The 8,149-nt window shown below is 36.6% G+C and overlaps 1 protein-coding gene across 1 annotated transcript in view; it reads left to right on the top strand.

Moving 5' to 3' along the window:
- Positions 1-2,172: 2,172 nt before the first annotated feature.
- The window catches only part of EPRS (glutamyl-prolyl-tRNA synthetase), a 38,538-nt gene continuing 32,561 nt past the window's right edge, over positions 2,173-8,149 (top strand). Inside the window, exons 1-2 of the mRNA XM_009574016.1 lie at positions 2,173-2,254; positions 6,670-6,769. The gene's annotated coding sequence lies outside the window, so the exon portion shown is untranslated. The remainder of the gene's footprint in view (positions 2,255-6,669; positions 6,770-8,149) is intronic.

The raw sequence follows: 8,149 nt of genomic DNA, 5'->3' as shown, positions 1-8,149 counted from the left end.
GGGCTCCGCAGCGACTGCTCCGCCGCGCCTGCCCGGCCCCGTTCTGCGGGGATCGGGCAGGGCCAGTCCGGTCCTGCCGCCCTCGGGTTGCTTTTCAGGTAGCTGTTTGGGCAGTGGTGACAGCTGCCGGCACTGGACATAACTTACGCTAAAGAAACTGAGTCATGGGTACACCCCGCGAGTGACTTAGCACGTTGAGGCTAAATTTTCAAGGCTGCCCTAATTCAGATTGCTTGTTTGTGAGTTCTGCCTAGTTGCTGCTATCTTTCCTTGTCAGTTCTAATCTGCTGCTAAAATTGGGCTCGTCTGGGGAGCTGGTTCAAAGTTGCACTGCAAAATCTTGCTTTTTCACTTGCTTGCTGTCCTTCGATGTTATTTTGCCTTTAAAAATATGAGAACCTCCTTCGTTACACTTTCTGCCGCATGGAAACAGCCTTTTATATGTATTCCATACCATTTCTCCATTTTGTTACAACTATTCAAAATATATTTTCTTCCCATTCTTCATCTTAGTTTATTAATTTCTTTTTCATGCTGTTATTGCCAAATGCATTTGCGAGTTGAATACACTTTGCATGAGTACTGATTTAAGGTATAATAATATATAAGTTTTAAATAACGTTTCTCCTGCTACTTGTTTATACTGATTTGCTAGAAAAGATATGATGCAATATGAGCTACAATTAACATGGGTTTAGGGGCTTTGGAGGATTCTTTCCTTTTAATAGCTGGTGAGTCGCACTAGAGATTTAATTCAGAAGATAGCATAATTATGTCAGAAATATTACATATTACAGATGAAACACTTTGGTAAACATTTGTATCAAGAAGACAAGCATACTCATCCTACTCATTCCTACTTTGTACTATTCATCATGGCTGTATGCTGGGAAAAGTGTAGTAGCTTTTAATGTCATTAGTATTAATTACATAGCTTGGTGTGCATAATACTTGTCATTTTCAAAGCATTTCCGTGCACGTTATTAAAATACTTACATGTCTTACAAACGTATTGCATAAGGGATGTCATCCTGACTTTCACAGATGGGTAACTGAGGGATGAGAAGAAGAACCTTGGCTTACTGTTGCTAAAAGGTTAATGCCACAAGAAGGGTTTGCAGCTGAGCAGAGCTGAGAGCTAGGGAATTCCTAGCTCCAGTGCTTTATATTTAGGCCAGCGTATTAATAGCTTACAACATCATCTGCCTTGGGTAGTCTGTGCATTGTTCTAGGAAAGATAAAGCACATGGCACACTATGAAAAAACTGTAACAAGTTAGATGCCTTTCAAGACCTAGAGTATAGTCCTTTGGTTAGTTTCATTTAAGTAATATTTGCCTATGCAAAAGCTTGCTGTCTTTGTACGTGCTTCTGAGCAAAGCAAAAGAACGCAAGCTCCTCTACTTATGCTCAGCAGGCTGAATCTGGACCAGAGCCAATCCAGAAATACAGCCAAGTTAGCTCGGTGCTGTGTTTGGGCTATTGTGTCGTGCTATAGAGCATCGAGATCAGAGCAGGTTTGCATCAAGCCACTCTGAATATGGGCAGAACTGTCTTCCTAATGTAGCCTAAAAACTTCAATAATTGTTTTATTTCTAGAGGCCATCCTTTACTGTCACTGGTGAACTACTTTGAAAACCCTGTATAAGCTTCCTGCACTTTTACATGGGTAGATTTCTTGGTTTTGAATGGCTAATCTTTTCATAAACATTAAATCAGGTTTAAAATAGTCTCATCCTTGTTCAGAAAGTACTGGTATATTCAGTAATTGATTTCCTTTGATGCATATGTCAGGGCTGGGATGGAGTACCTTACTATACTGTTCAATAAAAGCAATTTGATTATGTCTCTACATATATTGGGGGACAGGACTAATTTTTACAATACCCTTAGGAAGCAAAATGTATTGCTGCCGACACTTGCTGAGCTCACTGCAGGTTACTGAATGCTGGCCATTATGAATTTGAAGTTGTAAGGATTGCCAAGAATAAGAAGCCTCTTGCATATGAGACTGAACATTGATTTCTTCTCTGGGCAATCTTACTTGAAGGAGCCAGTTCAGTCATCTGGTCCTATTTGATAAGAAATGTAACTGTTTTGTTGCTGCTATGAAAGATATCTTTCCTGGAAGAAAGTTCAGTATCTTTTTCTCTTTTTTTTTTTTTTAAAGGAGCTTTGCTGACGGTGGAGCATGTGAAGAATGATGTTGAAATTTCAGTGGAAGAAGGCAAAGAAACCATCCTCCACGTGTCCGAGTAAGTGACTTTGCATCTCTCCTTCTAGCTTTGGGTCAGCAGTTTTAAAAATCACATGGTTGTAACATTGACAGTAACCTTTTCAGGTAGGAGGAAGGGAAGAATAGAGTTTTATTCATCACTACATTACTGATGTCTCTTTGTAGCACAGACAAAACATTTACAATATATTCTAAACTAGATCTTTATGGAAAGAGCTCTGGTATTCTTATTTGCATGCACTTATGTCTAATCGTTTATGCTGTACCAGTCACTTTATTGTTTAGGTATTTGCCTTTTTGAGGTGCCATGGATTATCAAAAGCAAGGCCATTTTGTATTAGGCAAGATTGGTATACAAGATCCCTTGGACTTTTACATATGAGGTGGAATGAATTTTAAAGGTTTGTATGGCATTATTTTGGTCTCATTGCTGCATATAAGTGAAGGCATGATGTTACCTCAAAAAAGTGCGAATTAATTATGCCATCCTATCCAGTGTATACATCCTGAAGAAAGAATCTTGGAAATTTTTGTAGAAATCTGTTGTCTGCCCTTCTAAAAATACTCTGCCATTGGAATAAATATTTTCAAGTTTGGGGCATGAAGGTGTTTTTTAGGATCTGAGTAGGATCATATGCATATCAGAAATGCAGGACTAATGCTGTTAGTTTTGGGAAGCTGCATTGTCATCTTAGATTCCATATCAGGTAAGATACCTGGATATATCAAGAGGAGATATCTTGATATCTTAAGTACCACTGACATAATCAGTGGCAATCTCTGATGTCTAATATACGGTAAGAGCATATTTGACCCATAAGCATTGCAGCCCTAACTTAAAGTATATTAACATTATGATGAGTTTGGAATTAGTGTAGTTTTTGAATACTGATTGTTTTTTGAAAGAACAGGGAAAAAATCTATTGTTCACAGACACGCTGACAAACTTGCATTTTGTGAGCTGTTTCAGTAGAAGATGCTGTTAGAGTCACCAATGCATCATAAATTGATATTCGTGCACGTATGTAGAATGGTTATAAAAACAACATGGTATTTTTATGTTATGTTGTGTTGTGGAGATCCTGACTTGATCCTCATAAATTAACACTGACTGAGCTTTTCCACTGTCTTCTGACCTTAGGGAAAGGGCTTGTCACTATGTATATATTTCTGCAAAAAATCAAAGCACAGGATAATTCAGTCTTCAATCATAATGATTGCTCTACTGGTTGCAAATACTGCTTTCTGTTTAAAATGTTAGAGTTGAAATCGGATGTGAGTTCTTTCCTTATTGTAATCTCTGATTTTACATGTTGTCTTTTGCTGTGCCTAGTGATGGCATTGAATTTGTGATTTTGAATTGAAGCAAGAGAAATATGGCAGGTTGTATTGGGACTTAATTCTTACAGTCTTAATAATTTTCAGTGTGTGTTATGCACACGTGGGATAGATCATACATAACAGAGAGTTAATTGGATGTTTTTTCGTCTCATGAGAGAGTTTTCCCCTTAAGTAGTCCTAGTCAGATCTTGGTTTCATTTTCCTTTCTCAGTTTAGGCAGTGTGTGTGTATGTGTATACCAAAAGATATATATGCACATATACACTCCTGTGACACATGGGGATGATCTTGGAATAATATAAATTTATATGCTCAGCTTTGAAATAATATTTCATTTTATTAAATAATTTTATATTCCCATGGCTTCTTCCCACTGCATTGCGTTAGCTGTAATGGAAATTGTCAGAAATGTAAAGCCAAAGCTCTTTTTCTGCACTTAGGCCACATGTGGATAATATCTAGAATCATGATTCCATCAGATGGAATATTTTGCATATTAGTGTCATCTCGTCCCTGGCATTGGATTATGTTTAAGAAGTTATTCCAAACCTCAATATTGCATTAATTTTTGCTTGCTTGGTTGTACAATCATTTTAAAAATTTATTCTCTATTTTAAAGTCTGTTAAAAGTGTATCTGTAACTTGAGAAGCATCAGCTGAACTCATATCTCAACTAATGCTTTTGGTAAATGGATTTCATGGCATCAATTCTGCTGAAGCTATCTTATTTTGGCATGACTTGAAATTCACTTGGGATATTTCAGACTTGATATTTTTTTTTTTTTTTTTTGGGAAACCATTAGTTCTAATGACTTGACTTGAACAAGAGAGGACATTTTTTTGCTATTTTTCTAGGTTGTATTTTGAAGTGCAGTTAAAATCTGGTGACAAACTTTGCAGCTAACTAGCTGAAACTTAACTGTCAGCTTGTTAGCTGAAAAGTTTATCACTAATTTGAGGTTATGAATTTTATTTTAAAGGTTATTTTTCAAGCCTTATCTTCAAAACTTCATGTGGTAGCTCCTAAACAAACCACACCGCTAAATGCTGATGGCATTATGGAGTATACCTGCATCTTACCTGCAGTACAGCTTTTCTGTTTTGTGTTGTGAGCACATGCATGCTTCAGAGTAGTATTACTCTTAGGCAGATGTATCTAACCTTTGCACAGAACCATTCTGCAATGCTTTTCACAAATTAATTCAAATAATGACTTATTACAATTGGAGATTCTCTGTTTTGTTTGGGTTTTTTTCCTTCTCCCATCTTGTCTTCTATTTCTTCAATATTTGCCCGGATATTTAATTATGTGGCATTTCATGTCACTTTCGAGAGACACTTACTCTTTGCCTGTAACATTACATTGTCCCTGGTTATTCTTCTTACTTACCCCTGGAGTTAGCAGGCACTAGCTGCAAAGAGCAGCCTTAATGTTTTGTAACTTTCTCAAAGAAAGGAGGCCAATTAACACTATGTTTGGGTGGAAGTAGATCTTTTTTTTCCAAAGAAAATAAACAACTTTTTAAGCACAAGTAAGATTTACTCAGAGTAATATTGTCACACTTCATATATTTATTCAGTTTTGCTTGAGTAATCAAGGGTATTTGTTTTAGTATGAACTAGTGAAAACAATAAAACCACATTTCATGTAGATGCAAATCTGTTAGAAATGTTTTGTTTTTCTCAGTTTGAAAAAGCTTCAATAAAATCTGATAACAGTGTGAAATTATAATAGGACATACTTTGTGTATGTTAATCCCCCCACTGTGGTTTTTGTTTTTAGTTGTATTTTATGGATCTTCTGTATACTGGATCCTAGAAGCTTGAAAAGCTAGAAGCAAAAAAACTACAAATGAACTATGTTCCTTAGGTTTTAGTGCAGTTAACCTAACGAGAGTGGCTGATCCATTTGTACTAAAAATGGGGCTCATTATAATTGTTAATATATCAAGAAGTCTTCTATATCTTTTTCAGAACTTTCATTGATTTTTGCAAGGCTTTTTGAGGGCTATCACAAATTCTTTTAATTTTATAAGGGACACAGTAAGTGTAATGAGAAGTACAGATCAGTGGCAGAACAGAAATGAAACCTTGTTTGGACAAGTTGAAGTGTAGCATTCAGTCCATTAAATTGAGTGGAACAGAACACTTTCAGGAACTCTTTCTGTTGATGTCAATGCTTGTTTAGAAGCAATTGGAGCTCTTATTTTGTAATCTACACCTTTGTGGGACTGTGGAGATGAGTATTATCTGGACAATTGATGGTTGTGGTGCATCTTTCTTCCAAAGCTCTTTAGTAAATATTAATGAAAATGTTCACATTTATCTTAGATTAATTTTAAGCTAGATGTCTGACAGTACGCAACTTCTTGTAATACTGTATGTAAGGTGGAAAAGGGAGGTTAAAACACAGAAGTATGCTCTTGGAGAGCCTTTTGCCTCCAGATCTATTGAGAATTTTCAAAAGCAGAATGGAAAAAGCAAATTCAAATTAGTCTTTTACCTGGAGAAGACTGGGTAAAAAACAAAAATACAGTCAGCCAAGTTTGTTTGACAGGGGATAGTCTATGAAGTGTGAATTGAGTAAAGTAGTAACAAATCAACAGGTTTTTTCCCCTCTGATGCTAGCCCTTAAAACCACAGTGGAGACCTCTTGATTCCTCTGTAGATTCTCTAAGAATCCTCTTAAAGTCATCCTTCTTGTATGAAAAGAAAAGAAAACGAATGTTGATTTAGCTCCTTATATTCTGGAAAATACGTAGGTCAGGTTATACTTACACATTCTGTCAGATGTGGAGAGAGAGTTTTATTCTTTGAAAAAATAATCAGAGTTTTATTTTCTTTATTTCTGTCTATCTAAACAAAATTGTTTCATGTTTAGAAGCTTATTGTTCCATCTGGTTATAGAAAAGCAAGGACTGATATACTCTTTTGCTAGATTTTTTTTTTTATTCTGGTGACCTGGTACCTGTTGGTTCACCCAGAAATTATTTTGCGTTTGCTTTACACATGTTTCAGCTATGTGTGTACAATTGAAATTGAAGTGGAGGTAGTAATTTAATATACCTTTATTTTGCCTCTTTCTTTTTTTAGGCATGTTTCATTTACCGATGTGAATTCAATAGCTCGTTATCTGGCTAGAGTTGCTGGTTCTGCTGGGTTGTATGGTTCGAATCTGTTGGAACACACTGAGGTGAGAAGGAATCATACCTCTCTCTTTTTTTTCCTTTTTCTTTTTCTCCTCTCTTTTTTGGCCTGCGATCAAAGTTGGGGTTTTTTGTTTGTTAGTTTTGTTTTGTTTTAGGAACTTGTGTCTATTGTTCTGCATTTTCTTGTTAGAATGAGGTACCAACTATGTGGGATGCTGAGAGGATTTTATTTTCTTAAGCTTGCTCTTTCTTATAAAGAAGAGTCATAAATCTGAGCATTGAAAGGGTAGCCCTTTCCCATCCCTGCAACAGCAACTCCTAACCTCACAGTTCACTAACACAAGATAATTCACGTTGGAAGGTGGTATCTGCAGTTTTCCCTCTTCGCTTTGGTCAGCTCTGTTGCCATCAGTTGCTGCCTTGTAGCACTTCAGTATAACACCAAGGAACACTGTATGACATTGAAATACTGAATTAGTTTTTGCTGTATATGATGGACAAAACCCTGACCCCAATTTCTTTCAGTGAAGTGTGGCGAAACGTCGCCGCATAGGTAGACTGTTCCCTCGTGCAAAGTCCTATATTCCACAATGCTTCCCTAGTGGTGCCATGGGGGCACCAGAGTTTTTGTGCCAAAGAGGGAACTTTTTTGGTCTTCCTTGCTTACACAGATCACAAAAAGTTGTTAGGAACAGTGGATATGATATGAAATGAGAGGGAATTCTTCCTGAGTCTAGTTCAGAATAATCATATGCTGAATTTTAAGTTGGTCGCTGAAACTAACAGATAAATTGAAATTTATTTCCTCTGAAATATGAGGAGGGAACCAAAGGACTTGATTCAACTCTTTTCTACAAGTACTTGAAGCTAGTAGTAATCATTCTTCAGGCCTTATAGCTGGTCTTAAGGGAAGTGTTGTCTTAGTGTGTTGCTTGTAAGGCATTTAAAAAGTTTAGGTTATCTTGTGGCTATTTAAACTTTCTGACTCAAACCCTTGTTTTTAAGTTAAGCCCTGAGACCTCTGCAAACACACTTTCAAGATTGGTATTTCTGATAAAATACTTCTTTTCACTTCTGCATCTTTCAAAAATGAAGTTGTACTTCGAGAAGTACAGTGACAGCTGCATTTGTGGTACAAATATTTTGGAGCATAACTGCAAATGACTGAACTGAATACTGTGGTAGTGTAATTACATCTGTGCCTGCCACGTTGGCTCGAATATTGGAAGGATTCCTGATGGAGTTTACAGAACACTTGCACATGAAACAGGGACAGAGGACTAGAAGAGACAGTCTCTTACAGAATTGAGGGATTCAATTTATAGACAGAGCTATGTTATTAACCAAGGGCCTGATTCTTAATTTTTTTTAAATTTATGTACCAAGATATGTTTCCTTTTATAGGAGGAGACTGTTTTGCAGGA

The sequence above is a fragment of the Fulmarus glacialis genome, unplaced genomic scaffold (assembly GCF_000690835.1).
Source record: "Fulmarus glacialis isolate BGI_N327 unplaced genomic scaffold, ASM69083v1 scaffold33593, whole genome shotgun sequence".
NCBI classification, from domain to species: domain Eukaryota; kingdom Metazoa; phylum Chordata; class Aves; order Procellariiformes; family Procellariidae; genus Fulmarus; species Fulmarus glacialis.
The sequence above is the reverse complement of the archived record's forward strand: the minus strand, read 5'-3'. Positions and strand labels throughout refer to the sequence as shown.